This window comes from Lygodium microphyllum, chromosome 5 (assembly GCF_053477565.2).
Source record: "Lygodium microphyllum isolate KBCC chromosome 5, Lygodium_microphyllum_v1.1.10, whole genome shotgun sequence".
Taxonomy (NCBI): Eukaryota; Viridiplantae; Streptophyta; class Polypodiopsida; order Schizaeales; family Lygodiaceae; genus Lygodium; species Lygodium microphyllum.
Window position 1 is genome coordinate 28,363,556 of NC_141139.1, and position 16,294 is coordinate 28,379,849.

The following is a 16,294-nucleotide window of genomic DNA, read 5'->3' on the forward strand; positions in this document are numbered from 1 at the left end:
TATTCTCAATAAGAAAATCAATCTAAAATGATGGCATAACATGTGCCTTGCATCCCTTAAACAATCGGTCATCAATAGGTGTCAAACCACTTAGGCTAGGAAGCACCAAACAAGCATAGGCATCAACTACTAGTGTAGCATTGACATTTAATGTTTGTAGGCTATTGTAAACTATTTCAAAATAGTGCTATAGGACCTCAAATCAATGTCCAAGGCTTGGGAGGCTTCAAAGCATGTCAAGCATCATTGCCAAGGGTGCCGCATTGATCCAGAAGCAGGGCATGACCTTCAGCAAGTGGGGGATGAGTTGTCCAAGGAGCTTGTAAATCATGTGCAAATCACGTTGATCTGTTAAGGGCTTCTACTACTATTTTTGTGCTAGTCAGGATGGTAAGGAAGCTCCAAGGGGTGCCCAAGGAGGCACACAACAAGCCTCAACTGCCCAAATGCAAGAGGGAGCAAGACACAAGCTCCAAGGGTTTGAGCTATGGCTGCCCTGATTGACTGCAACCTGAGAATTGAATAAAATCACTAAAATAACACTGCAATACCTCTGTAGCAATGCCCTGAGAGTTCCTCAATACGCCGAAATGTGCTTGGGAAGACGTTAAGTGACGGGAGCTTGGGAAGGTCGGCTATGGCTGTTGAGAAGGAAACCCAATGCTGTAGGTATTTGAATGGAAGCTAAGAATGCCAGGAACCAAGCTCGAGAAGTCAGGAAGCCTGGCTTTGATACTGATAGAAAGGTAAGAAGGATCGAAGCTTGCTTGGAAGTGAGCTATGGCGGAGAGCAAGACCAAGAAGAGAGAGAGACACAAATGGGAACTCCAAAAGTCACAATGTGTGATCGGGCCTTCCTTTATTCAAATTGTTATTAAAAGAATAAATAATAAAGTAACAGTAACGGACGCCCGCCACCTGCAGTGTGCAGTGGTGGGTGCTGTCAGTGTAGCAATACACAGGCGGTTAGGTGGAGGCGCCTTTACCCCCAACACTAGATGATGGGTCCTCTCCCATTTGTTCATGAATTTTTATCTTCGTGCTGTAAAAAACGGAGTCTCCTCCCTCACGTTATCAATGACATAGTTAAAAATGCTCAAACAAAGTGTTCTCTCTTTATCATTGATCACTCCATTAAAAAAAGCTAAAAAAGCAAGCGTCCTCTCTTTACTCCCACAGTTACTATATAAACAGGGGTAGAGCGTCACGTCGAATACACACTGACAAACAATGACCCAAGCAAAACTCTCTCTACTATTGACACGATGAAGCTCTCTTGCAATAAGCTGAATCTATCCCTCTCTCTCCACACCTATGCAGAAGGCCTACTCGAATCCATCAAGCTTCTTCCATGGCCACTAACAAATGTCAAGATATTGAGCGAAGTCACCCTTAGAGAACTCCCCAAAGTGAAGAAGTAGTCGCCTGTCTTGGAGTGATGACCAATGATGCATCCTCACCCATGTGTTTGTCAATTTTTATCTTCGTGTTGCAAAAAACCGAGCCCCTTCCATGACGTCATCAATGACATACTTAGAAACACACAAAAAAGTAGTCATCCACCTTGTAGTGACGCCCGATGATGCGTCCTCACCCATGTGTTTGTCAATTTTAATCTTCGTGCTGCAAAAAATGCAGCCCCATCCTTGACATCATCAATCACATAGTTGAAAACGCTAAAAGAAAGTGTTCTCTCCTTATCATTGATTACGCCATTTTCAAAAACGTTAAAAAAGAAAGTATTCTTCCTTTACCCCACCCCCCAGTTACTATATCAATAGGGGTAGAGTGTCACGTCGGATACATACTAACAAACAATGACTTGTGCAAAAGTCTCTCTACTATTCACGCAATGAAGCTTTGCTACAATAAGTCGAATCTCTCCCTCTCTCTTCACACCTACACGAAAGCGCTCCTAGAATCCATCAAGCTTCTTCCTTGCCTCCCAAGAGATGTTGAGATCCTGAGTGAGGTCATGGTCAGAGAACTCCCCAATGTGAGGAAGTAGTTGCCCACCTTGGAATGATGCTAGACTATACATACTCACCCATGTGTTCATCAATTTTTATCTTCATGTTGTAAAAAATGGAGTCCCCTTCCTCACGTTATCAATGACATAGTTAAAAATGCTAAAAGAAAGCATTAGCTCTTAATCATTGATGAGGTCATTCAAAAAATGCTTCAAGTGTCCTCTCTTTACCCCCTCAGTTACTATATAAATAAGGGTAGAGCATTGCATCAAATACATATTGACAAACAATGACCCAGGCAAAACTCTCTCTATTGTTGACGCGACGAAGCTCTACTGCAATAAGTCCAATCTCTCCCACTCTCTCCACACCTATGTGGAAGCGCTCCTCAAATCCATCAAGCTTCTTCCATGGCTACCAAGAGACATCAAGATACTGAGCGATGTCACGCTCAAAATACTTCTCAACGCGAAGTAGTCCCCCGCCTTTGGAGTGATGCCCAATGTTGCATCCTCACCCATGTGTTCATCACTTTTTATCTTTGTGCTACAAAAAATGGAGCCCCCTTCCTAACGTCATCAATGATAGAGTTTAAAACACTTAAAAAATTAGTCGCATGGCTTGGAGTGAGGCTCGATGATGCATCCTCACCCATGTGTTTGTCACTTTTTGTCGTTGACTTGTGAAAAATGGAACCCCCTCCCTTACCTCATCAATCATATAGCTAAAAACACTAAAAGAAATTATTCTCTCTTTATCATTGATGATGTCATTAAAAAAATACTCAAAAAGCAAGCACCCACTCTTTACCCCCCCAATTACTATATAAATAGGGTAGAGCATCACATTTGATACACACTGATAAACAATGACCTCTGCAGAAGTCTCTCTACTATTGAAGCGATAAAGCTTTGCTTCAATAACCCAAACCTCTCCCCCTCTCTCTGCACCTATGTGGAAGCGCTGCTCTAATCCATCAAGCTTCTTCCATGGCTCCCAAGAGACATTGAGATGTTGAGCGAGGTCACACTTAGAGAACTCCTGAATGTAAAGAAGTACTCGCTCACCTTGGAGTGATGCCAAATGATGCGTCCTCACCCATATGCTCGTCAATTTTTATCTTCCTACTGTAAAAAAACGGAGTCCTCTCTCTAACATTATCAATGACGTAGTTAAAAATAGTAAAAGAAAGTGTTCTCTCTTTATCATTGATGATGTCATTTAAAAAATACTAAAAAAGCAAGCGTCCTCTCTTTACCCCCATGGTTACTATACAAACACGGGTAGAGCGTCATGTCGAATACACACTGATAAACAACAACCCAAGCACAACTCTCTCAGTTGTTGACGTAAAGAAGCTCTACTGCAATAACCAAAATCTCTCCCTCTCTCTCCACACCTATACACAAGCATTGCTCGAATCCATCAAGCTTCTTCCATGGCCCCCAAGAGACATCTAGATGCTAAGCGAGGTCAGCCTAAAAGAACTCCCCAATGTGAAGAAGTAGTTGCATGCCTTGGAGTCAGACCCAATGATACATCCTCACCCATGTGTTTGTCCTTTTTCATCTTTATGGTATAAAAAAGGGAGGCCCCTCCCTAACATTATCAATGTAGTTAAAAACGCTAAAAAAATAGTCGCCCGCTTTGGAGTGATGCCCAACGATGAGTCCTCACCCATGTGTTTGTCAATTTTTATCTTCCTACTGCAAAAAATGCAGTTCCCTCCCTGACATCATCAACCACATAGTTAAAAATGCTAAAAGAAAGTGTTCTCTCTTTATCATTGATGATGTCATTTTTTTCAAAAGCTGAAAAAGCAAGCATCCTTTATTTACCCCCCCCCCCCCCCCCCCCGGGTTACTATATAAACACGGGTAGAGTGTCACGTCAGATACACACTGACAAACAACCTATGCAGAAGTCTCTCATCTATTGATGCGATGAAGCTCTGCTGCAATAAGCCGAATCTCTCCCTTTCTTTCCATACCTACATGGAAGTGCTCCTTGAATCCAACAAGCTTTTTCCATGGCTCCCAAGAGACGTTGAGATGCTGAGTGAGGTCACACTCAAAGAACTCCCCAACGTGAAAAAGTAGTCGCCCACCTTGGAGTGATGCCAAACGATGCATCCTCACTGATGTATGCAATAAACCAGTTCTCACAACAAATCAAATAATTGGAAATTCATGAAATACACTACTCTTGCAAAGAAATACAAGAAATACACCATGTTTGCAAGGTAGCCATAGCCAAGGTAGCTAGGCATGAAATAATATTGCCATGGGATACTATGAATCATAGATGTAAGCTGCAACATGAATACTGACCTCATGTCAAGGTGGGACATGGTATGTACCCCATATCTTGGTTACTAAGAGCATACCCTCTTAGTTGGTGGGAGGAAGGAACCTTAAAGTATGTATTGCTTGAAATGGGCAAAAAGATCAAATATGATTTACAATGGCTTCCTCTTGCCTTTTATACTCTAGTCAAAAATAGGCTAATTTCCTAATTAAAGCAACATGAAAATTGCTTTATTACAATCCATCCTTGCCCAAAAGTTTTGTCCTCAAAACTTTGAAGAGTGAAAGGACAAATGAATGATAAGTATGAAGAAATGAGAGGCCAATGTTGAATATCCTTGTTGCTGAAGTTGTCCATGAAGAAGATAATCTGCCATTGAGAAGAATCTCCAAAGTAAGCTCAAAACAGTGGAAATCTAGAATGTTGTTGTGAATAGGGTAGTGATAGTAAATGACCCATAACTTTGAACTGAAATGTCCAAATTCAGTATTTGAGGTGTAGATACAAAATACGTAACCCAAGGCATCAACCTATACCCTCATATTTTGATTGCATTAAGGCAATTTAATTCATCACAAAATTACTATACAGCAAGCTGTCTCCTATTCCAAGACACATGAAATCATCCCAAAATCAACCCGAATCATAAGGAATCCCCAAAAAATGGTTGTCATCCATCAAAGCGCAGCTAATCTCACCCGAATAAAATGAAAACCCATCATCAAAGCTTTCATAACTAAGGTATTCTATATAAAAGTTATTATCATCTCCAGGATCAAAAGGATGTGATAAATCCTGACCATAATCCATAGATGTATTCATGTAAATCCTTGGATCATATGGGAATGAAAGATCATCAGCATTATCGTCAACACCTCCATAATACAAGGTATCATCCCCATAATCATGAAGAAAGCTTGTTGAATCATTATCATAATCAATAGGATGATAAGCATCATGATCAACTTCAAAGGATTTGTAAAACTCTCCATCTTGGTCTTTACAATCCACTTCCTCTTCGATCTCTTCAGCTTCCTCCCCATTATCCAAAAACTCTATAATCAACATCACTTTAGCATTTCTTTTCATGCATATATCTTTCTAATTAGAAGATATTGGTTCAACACATCTAAAACATAAGCCTTGTGCATGTAGTCCTCTAATATCATCACTGGTTAAGATTTTTCCTTGAATAACATCATGCTGGCCACTATGACTATCATATTTCTCACGATAAAATGGTTTTCCATAGTCATGACCACATTCATTTCTACTAACATAATGTTGATGTCCAGGAAATAGTTGATCATCATCATAATATTGACTATAGGATGGCTAATCATCTTAGAGGTACTGATCAACATGTTGCCTATGTTCACTAGCATAATGCTGCTCATATCCAAGATCATGATCATATACATGTTGCTTCCCATTCATGTATGACTATCCATTTGAATGCATATTGGAGCCCCAAGAGGAACACCAAGGAAAAGGAAATTCTCTTGCAAGAACATCTATCTTGTAACATCAACAAGCTTGTTTATTATGTTTTATATGATCACAATGAAGAAAAGAACACGGCACAACAAATCTTCATGCAGCATCATGTAGATCTCCCATGGATTTGATAGAATCAACCATATTCTTCAATATCTTCACAAAATCCATCAATACAACAAAGAAAGCAAAGGAATACACCATCTTTGAATGGAAATACATCACATAGTATTCATCTTCAATGTCTTCATAGTCTTCTCTCTCAATCTCTCACATACAATCACTCTGTTTTAGTAGAATTTGACTATCTCTGACTCTCTCTCTCTCTCTCTCTCCATCAATAATACATCATCTCCTCACTACAATCTCTCAAAAAAATCACTCTCAATAATCCTTCTTAGGTCGTGGATACCCCTCCCAAGAGGTATGTCTGATATGAAGGGTCACCAGAGCTACTACAGTGTCTTTTCATAGCTCACTACTGTCACTTCACTCCAGTCTTCACTTGAGTCTTTAGCGGCTACTTCTTCCACTTCTTTTAGCTCTTTTGCACTTGTATTCACCTCTTTCCAAGGCTAGAAAACTTTTTCAAGCTACACTCTTATCCATCAGAACACATACAGAAGCATACAAAACAGTACCAGAACAGCTACAGTACAGAACAGAACAGAACAGAGACAGAAGCTCTATAGAAGACCTACAGAAGGTTACAGAAGATCATCAAAACCACATAACTCATACTCAAACCATTCCAAACTCTCAAAAACCATTCAATAAGCTTTCACAAGATCTCAATCTTCATCAATCAATACCCCATCCCTCCTTACAGAAGACAATCAGAACAAAACAGAAGCTATACAGAAGGTATACATAACCAATCATAACCTATCAGAACATCACAGAACCTCATATCTCCACTAATAAACATCATGAACTTCCAAAACACAATCAATATCATCCAAAACACTCTCAAACCACTTCCAAACCAATCAATCATCTCATAAAATCAACCATTCAGCTCTCAAAAATAACAAAAATCAGCCAAAAAAACAAGTCATTTCAACACTCAACATATCCCCACACTTAATAAGGAAGCGTCCTCGCGACCCAGGAAAAAGGGAATACAAGTTCATTCAAAAACTCAACTTTGATATTCAATATCTCTTCAAAAACAATCCATCCAAACACGACCCCAACTTATAACCTGTATCTGATATAAAAATACAACGAAAGGAAAACCCTTTATACATTAACACTGCTTATCAAACTAGAAATCACAACAAACTTGTAAAGGATATAAGAGGTTTCTTCGTCTGCTTCTGCATCTTCAACTCTCCAACCACGACCCCATCACCACAATTCTCCAAAATGTAGCTCACACACAAAATCCAATCCAATAGGAAACCACCACGTTCGTTTTACATAAATGAACTCACAACACAAACACTACACGCAACACAACCATCTGAATGACTCCTCCAAAAAGAGAGATTTTCATTAAAAAGCATCCACCATACATTGGAAATGTATCAGTGAAGATGATCCCTCTTGAAAGATTGGTGATTTCGGAAACGATCCATAGACAAGGATTCATCTACAAATGTTTTGGGAGGATTTTGAAAAAACTGAAGACAACACATCCTTTCCAATAGAACCAGGTATCTGCTAGGCAAACAAAGGGCATGAAAATACAATATATCTAGCTACTGGGAATCAATACTCACATTGACATTCATGCACAACTTTGGAATAGGCTTGGAATCATTATGAGAGTGCCTATGCACATATGCCAGGTACCAAGCAAAGTGAGCAGTTAATCTCACTGAAAGATCTGCAGACTGTGAATACTGCTGAGCAAAATGAATATAATTCTGATAAGCTTGACTGGCAGCTGTCCATTCTCCTGGAATTACTGGCCAATTGATCTGAGGTCGTGTAAGGGAATCATTCGAGCTCCATCCCCTTCTTCTAGAAATCTGATGATCAAACCCGTCATAGTCACTAACCAACTGAGGTGGGTGAGATATAGAAGTGTTAGGTGAGGGAAGTGGAATAAGGAAAAGTGGATGAAGTAAGGGATAGGCAAAATCATAAAAGGAAGAAAAGTTTAAAGAAGGAGTGGCAAAAATTTGTAGGGAATCACTAAGGAAGGGTGTTAACTGATAAATAGGAAATGTGGAAGGCACATGAATGGATGGAGAAGGACAGGGTGGAGAAGGGAAAAATACTCTATCCTCAATAAAGGAATAGTATGTAAAAATGGGAATTTGAGGGAAAGAGGAAGGTTGGAAAAGAAGGGGTAAAATAGTTGTGGAATTAGATTGACAAAGGGAAAGATATAGATCATATCGGTGAGCCATTTGTTGGTAATATAGGAGGGTAGGAACAGAAGGTCCTAAGAGAGATCTTCTATGATAGGCATCAAAGAAGGTAGAATCAAACGGATTATGTTTTGAAAGATAAGCTAAGAGATTCAGCCTCAGTTGATTAGTACTCTGGGCATAGGTAGGAGCTGTGTTTTGTCTTTGATTCAGGACCACCGAATCAATCATGGTATGCCAGGAATTATCATGACAATCAGCCACTTTGGAGGAGTAACCCTAGAACATGTCTCAGCTATGCGCAACTCCAAATGGTTGACATACAAAACAGCTTGTAGAACCACGTCCCCCATATACCATGCCATATCCATCTCATCTGGAATTAACAAGTCTCCTCATAGATACATGTAGGACATCAACATGGTATCTGTCATGACAAAATCTTCAAATACCATCCGTACCACCTCTGTCAACAACTCAGCAGACCAAGCCCCACTCCATCCATCCTCTGGAAGAGGTAAATCCATCGTGGAAAGCTTCATGTAGAAGGCCAACTTCTGTAATTGGTAGCGGACAAAGAAAGAATGGTCTGGTGGAACATATTCCTGAAACTGCTCAAATGTAGACCATATCAAATCCATTTTGGACTGCAATCTTTCCACTTTATCTTGGAATAGAGGACACAAGGTAGCCTGTCTCTGAAGAGCAGCCAAGTCCTGTTGTGAGAGAGAAGGAATCAAGGGAACATTAGGGCTTGGAGGAACAGACCGTGACTTTGCCAGTTGATCTTGCAACTGCTTGATTTGGGAGGCTTGGGATTCCACTGTGTCAGTAGCAGTCTGTACGGCTGAAAGTTTGTCATCTAAGAGAGTTTGAAACTCCTGCGCTTCTCTGGACATCCTCTCCTTCTCCTCTGAAAGGCTAGTAACCTCTGATTGAGCCTCTAGTAACTAGATCTTCAAAGAAGATATCTCATCTCATTGGGAGGCAACCAATTGGGTTTGTTGTTCCATCTGCTTAAACAAATCTGCTAGGGTATCCTTAGCAGAGGCTAACTCGGATGTTTCCTTATGTAACTGGTCCTTAGACTGCATGAGCTCTTCATAAAAGGAAGCGTACAGTTGTTGAACACAGGCTGACAATTCAATGGAACTCTGAATATCTTTACAGAGGAAAGGAATTACATCTCCTGAGACTAGACTGTTCAGTGAGGGAACGGATATATCCAACGATCCTTCGCGATGTGCTCTGAACAAGTTATTACAAGTGAGATACCCATGGAGATCATTGCTAGAGGTAGCATGAATGGGCACTGAAGGAAGAACTGAAGGAGCTTTATCCGCTACCCGCTTCAAGCGTTTGCGCTGTATGACCAGGGGAGGCGGAGAATCATCATCCTCGATATCAATGGGTTCTGACTCATCTGAAGGTGGAGGAGGAGGTACTGGATCTGATGGAGGAGGTGGAGGCACACTCTTCTGTAAACCTGAATAGGTCAAGAAGGCAGACAAGTATGATCCATATGTAACATTGGTAACATTACCCCTGGTGACTTTGACGAAATGTTGATCCATTTTAGTGAGGAGGTAAGTGCTCTAATCAATAGCAACTCCTTTCAACACCATCCTGGAAGTTGTGAAAAGCTCTTTGGATAAGTACTGGGATGGTGTTTTGGTAGGCATAAACCTGTCCTGGAGAAACTGACAGACCATCTTCCATACGGGATCAGTGAGCATGGAAAAGGAAACTCCTGAAGAGTTTATCACCTTCTTAACATCCAACATTTTCCTTGTCTATTTTTGTAACAGCTTCAGAATCTCTTCATTAGAGAAAAGCTGACGAGTGGTAACAAAAGATTCACCTTTGAAGGGAAGAGACAGAGCCTTCCCTAGGCCTCGAGGTGTCAAAGTCATAGAAATTCCCTGGACTAGTCCCGTCTTCTTGCTGTAGGAGGCCAAAAACTCATCACATAATGACGGATCCTCGAGAAGCAATGGAAAGGAGGTAGCCACAAAAACAGCGAGTCCCGCCTTCGTGAGAGGCTCAAAAGTGAGTAGGGAAGAGTAATCCCTACTAACTAGTGGGACATACTGGATAGGGGGAGGAGCGTGAGAAGGCACCATTCAGATGGTTACACACACACCACAAACATAGACAATCAAGGAGAATGCCTGCAAAGCAACAGACAAAAAACCAAGGATAAAAGAACAACCAAAACAATAAAACGTGACTCGACCAACTAACCCGAAGCAAACCACAACCTAGAAAAAAAAATTCGACATGACCTCTAGACATATGCGACCGAAAGCTTCATGCTATGCATCATACAAACACCCAAAATCCCCGTATCAGGCAATAAAAGAAAAAACTACACACCGGACCCTTAACTGTAACAAAGACACTAAACCAAAACATCACAACAAACTACACACATCAAGACCACATCGTTGATAAACCAGTGTTTGACCATGGAAATAACTCCAATGACTGCACATACCCATCCCACGAAACCGGGTTCGTTAAAAAGGGGAATTAAGTCCAGTGAAGGGAAAATTAAGTTAATGAAAGGTTTATTTTAATAAATTATTAAGAAATGGGTGAATTTTTATTAAGTGATAAACCTTAGCAAGAAAACGGCGGTTCCTTCTTAAAAATTAAATTACCAATTATTAGGTAAAAACGATGCTTTAATTCGAATCCCGGACTTCGATCCCCAGACTGGGTCTCTAAATGCAAGTTCATTGATTACAAATTAAGGTGATGTGGAGTGTTTTTTTACCAGCGCGTGCTCTTGTGATGGCTGGTTCATTTTAATTAAAAATTAAAGTGCCTCTTTAGCGCACTTAGCGCGTGCTAAGTGAACGGTGGGTTTATTTTTATTTTAAAAAAATGGCATGTTTAGCGCGAATGCGCGTGCCATGGTGGTGTTTTAGGTTACATGTATGTTAATTATTTGGGTGTTTGTATGTTTGTTTTTTTTTCTCTCTTTGTTATTTTGTTATTTTTATATCAACCGTGGGTTTTAGGGTAGCTGAAAAAATAACAAAAAAAATGAAAATACCTGGTAGTGGGTGTATGGAAATGCAAAGAATGCGCTCTCCACAATCCAAAAATATCTGGATTTTTTTCTAGATGTTTAGTTCGTGTGTGGATGAAAAATGTTTTTTTTAAATGATTTTTTTTTCAAGGAATTTAGGTGTGAAATGAAATATTGTGATAGCTTAGAAAAATATGCCAAAAATAAGTAAAAATGTTAATGAAAGTGTTAGGAATTTTTCAAAAATTAATTTGGATTTTTTTTTGCATTTTTAATGAAAATTTTCAATTTGTTGGGTATTTTTAAAAAGATTTTGGAATTTTAAAATGGGCAGAAATATTTTTTCTGAAATTTACAGGTTTAGAAAAATATGGCCATGGGTTGCAAAAATAATAGGAAAGTTTCCTAGATTTTTCTGTAATTTTTTCAAAATTTTAAAGTGATGTTTAATGATTTTTTTGTATTTTTCAATGTTTTTGTGTTTTGTTTATTTGTTTTGAATTTTAAAAGGGTTTGCGGGTTTGTGAATTAAAAATCTGGGAAAATACCCAAAAAGAAGCTGCGTGGCAGCTGCGTGTCAACAAACCGACGATCAAAGTCCCGCACCCGCGCACGATCAATCACACAATCAACCGCAAGCTCCCACGCGCGCGTACACACCGACGCGTGGGTCGATGCCACGAGGGTGTCGACGGGTGGGACGGGGGTTGATGGAGGGAATCGTGGTGATGCAGCCGGGCAGTGGGGCTGCAGCGTGGTATAGGGGGCTTACAGGGGGTTTTCTGCAGTGCAGCGGTTCCGCGGGTGTCGTGGGGGGACAAGGGGCCTGGTTGGGGGTGGGTGTGCTTAGTGGGGGTGTGTGTGTGGTTGCTGTGGGAATGAGGGCTAAGGAGGAGGTGGAGTGGGTGTGAATGTGCTGGGGGTGAATGGGGGTTAAGGTAGAGGTGGGAGGGTGCTGGGGGGAATGGGGGTTAATGTAGAGGTGGGAGGGTGCTGGGGGGAATGGGGGTTAACGTAGGGAAATGGGGGTGGGAATGTGCCTGGGGGTGGGAAGGGGAATTAGTGGGGGGGTGGGTTTGAATGGGGATTAGTGGGGGTGTGGGGGGAAAAGGGAGTTTGAATGGGGTAGGAAGGGGGATTAGTGGGGGGGTGGGTTTGAATGGGGGTGGGAAGGGGGATTAGTGGGGGGTGGGGGGAAAAGGGAGTTTGAATGGGGTGGGAAGGGGCATTAGTGGGGGGGTGGGTTTGAATGGGGGTGGGAAGGGGGATTAGTGGGGGGTGGGGGGAAAAGGGAGTTTGAATGGGGTGGTAAGGGGGATTAGTGGGGGGGTGGGGGGAAAAGGGAGTTTGAATGGGGGTGGGAAGGGGGATTAGTGGGGGGTGGGGGGAAAAGGGAGTTTGAATGGGGTGGTAAGGGGGATTAGTGGGGGGGTGGGGGGAAAAGGGAGTTTGAATGGGGGTGGGAAGGGGGATTAGTGGGGGGGTGTGTGCTGACGTGGCCGCGGGCGTCTAGCAGGGAGGAGGGCGTTGCAGGCGAAAGAGCAGCGACCTGGCGCTGTGGTCGAAGACGAGGGCGGCTCGGGCGGAGGGCGGCCCGAGCAGAGGGGCCTGGCGCTGCACGACAGCAATCGTGGCAGGCAGGCGACGAGGGCAGGGGCGAGGTGTTGCACGAAGCCGCGGGCGGCACTGCAGAGGCGGCGACGAGGGAGGACGAGACGCTGCACGACTGGCGTGGGCGGCGCTGCAGGGGCGGCGACGAGGGAGGACGAGGGGAAGAGGGAGAGGAAGGAGGGGAAGGAGAGGGGAGGAGCTGTAGGGCGGGAGAGGAAGAAGGGAGAAGAAAGAGGGGAGGGAGAATGGCGGGGAGGAAGGAGGAGAGAAGGAGGAGAAGAGGAGGAGGGGAGAAGAAGGGAAAGAGAGGGAGAAGAAGAAGAACGGGGAGGAGGATGGAACAGAAGAGGAGGAGGGGAAGGAGAGGGAGATGGAGATGGAGGTAGGGAGGGGGGCACACAGAAGGAGCGGGAGAGGGAGAGAGGGAGGGAAGGCAGTTGGGATGGGGAGGGGGGCACACAGAAGGAGCGGGAGAGGGAGAGAGGGAGGGAAGGCAGTTGGGATGGGGAGGGGTCGAGGAGAGAGAAGGTGGGGGAGGGTAAGGAGATAGGGAAGGGTGGGAAAGGGCAGTGCCCATGGGGGGTGCCCATAGGGGGATGGGGGTGGAAATGGGCAGGGGCCCATGGGAGGGGGGGGGGGGGGGGGGGGGGGGGGGCAGAGGGAAGGGTAGGGCCCATGGGGGGTGCCCATAAGGGGATGGGGTAAGGGTTAGTGGGCAGGATGCCCACAAAGGAGGCGTCCCCCCTCGTCCCGCACGCGTGCGCGGGGCGGGGGTAAAAACATTTGCCATGACGGGATTGAAAGGCCGCCCGGATGTGGGGACAAGGCACGCGGATGCGACTGGGGCGCGTTAAGACGTTTTATTATTAATTTTTAAATGAGTTTTCGGGTGTATTTTTTGTGTCTTTTGCATATGAACCCCTCCTACTTCCACCGGAACTGCGGTTTAACGTGACAACCCTGTGCCACTCCTTCCTGCGGAGATTTTTCCTTCTTATTGCATGTCATTCCAGCGAATGGTTTGTCCAATATTAATTTCTGATCCCATTTTCTGGTTTGTTTTTTGGGTTTTTCCTACGTGAACGCGTCTTATCTCAGTCAAAACTATGTTTTGATGTGATAGGATTGTTGGGCACGTCTTTTTGCACATTTTTCCTTTTTCTTGCACCTCGTTCCGATGCACGGATCTTCTGCTATTAATTTTTAATTGCGTTTTTTGGTCCGTTTTTTGTGTTTTTTGCACGTGACCGCCCTTTGTCGTCCTGCCCACTTTTTGTTTTTACGTCATTTCGTTTTGACGTCCGGATTGGGAGTTATTAAATTTTCTTTATTTTTATGAGTTTTTACGCACCCCGTCCCGCGCGTGAACGCGCCCTTTTTCGATTTTCCAGAAGGCGAAAGAGGGTGGAGGAAAAAGGAAAAAGGTAGGGGAAGGCACAGGGGACACGGCTATCAAATCAAATTGGAATTCCGATGCAGACAGGGCAGGTTCGCATGGAAAAATGTCAAAAAGACGCACGAAAAAGTCTTAAAAAGCCCGGAAAATTAATATTGGACAAACCGTGCATCAAAATGACACGCAGTAAAAAGGAAAAATGTTAGGGGGAAAGTGATTGTCAGGGCTATGATGTCAAATCACGGTTCCGAAGCAAGAAAAGCATGTTCATATGGAAAACCGACTAATTTGCGTAAAATGCTTCAAAAATTAATAACTCAAAAATCGTACACCGGAACAAGGGTAGGTAAAAAGGAAAATGGTCAGTTCAGAGGAAGGAATAGGGCTATAAGGTTGGTTTTGGACTTCGGTGAATGTGGGGTGTATTCACATGGCAGGATAGCAGAATCAGGGAATAAAGGAAAACTGCAAGGGAACAGCCCCAAGGGTGGGTGGAAAATGAACTGTTGGGTGGGAAGGGACCCCATTAGGGTAACAGCAAGGCATGGCATAGAGGCATTAGCAGGTTGAGGCATATGCAGAAGGGTATCCAATGTAGACGCGCAGGGACGCGTCCCCACAGTTAAGACCTTAACGGATGGGGTTAACCAAACAACAGGGACCTAGGACCACACCACAGACCATCCACTGACGTCCCCACACTTAAAACATAAACGCCACTGAGAGACAAAAGTGGTAGGGTTAGAAAACTTGGCCCATGTTGTAGAGAATCAAGGTTGATTGTCGATGACACTTCCACCGTCGTTGTCGGCTGCAGGAGGTACCAAGGCATCTTCTTGGCACACGTCCTTCATGGCAGGGACCACGCAGCAGCATCCAAGGAGATAGTTGGTTGAAGGGATCGCAAGAAATTCGATATCGATGATGATGGATATTACACTCAACTCACAGTCACTCAAATGAAATGAAAGAACTGTCACTCGCTCCATGACTAATATTACTCGAGGAAGAATGATTGAAACCCATATCTCGTACCCAGTTGAGGAATCGACAAGGGGGAATGGTATAGAGGGAGTATGCCAGGGTGCACAGTTGATGGTACATTAGTGCGTCCAACCCGTCTGGCATAAGTGCAAAGAGGAAGGCGAGGGAGCCTTACAGTGCAGTGTACAGAACAGGGTGACGTGTCCTGTGATGACGGTAGAGACCCATCCTGTGGGTGCATAGGGAAACAGGAACATACCTGACTCCAAGTGTCGTAACGTCCCTCAATCTCACCTCTCGGTAATTGATTGAAGAAACTCCAGTCACACTCAGCCCACCCTCTGTCTCACGCTCTGTTGATAGATACAGGAGGGCAACCATGTCCTGAAACCCGTTGATGTAATCCTCACAGTCACTTGTGCAAAGGTTGTATGCCTTGTGCGCATTCGATGGTGCAACTGTGCATCCCACCCTGTGCTGGCATACGGTGCGAGAAGGAAGGCTAGGGAGCCTTATAGTGCAGTGCACAGAAACAAATTGTGCTTTGTGCATTGAGAGGCCCATCCCGTGCGTGCAACACTTCATTCACACTACTCACCTCTCATTTGATTTGAAGGGAAAAGACTGGTCTCTCGCCCCACCCTCTGTCTCACGCTCTGTTGATAGTTACAGAGGGCAACCCATACTCACTTTCCCCTCCGGTTAGGATGAAAGCTCACGTCACTCAAGGGGTTTGTCGATGAAGATCACGTCATTAGTTTTGCTAAAGAGGCGTACCTAGGGAGGTAGCCATCAAATCGAACATTGTGTTGGATAGGACATATCGTCTGCTAGAGGACAGTTAGCCACTCTGTAGAGAGACCCAGGACATAGCGTACCAAGGGAGACAGCTTCAGAACTGGATCTTGGAAATTTCAATTGATAATTCCACTTTCTGGACTACTGGGTGTTGCTACCTTTTCCACAGCCAGCTTCCCGCCCAAGGGTGTTTATCACCTTTTCTTGGAACGAGGCCTGCTATGACAGGGAATTACTTCCTTTTCTCTCATAACAGATTTGTTTTTCTTATCTTATTTTTGTTTTTTTTTTCCTCTTGTTCTTTTTTTTTTTCCTATTTCCGAGGGTGTTTCCACCTTTTCTCGAAGAATAGGTCGGCATGACAGGGACCTAA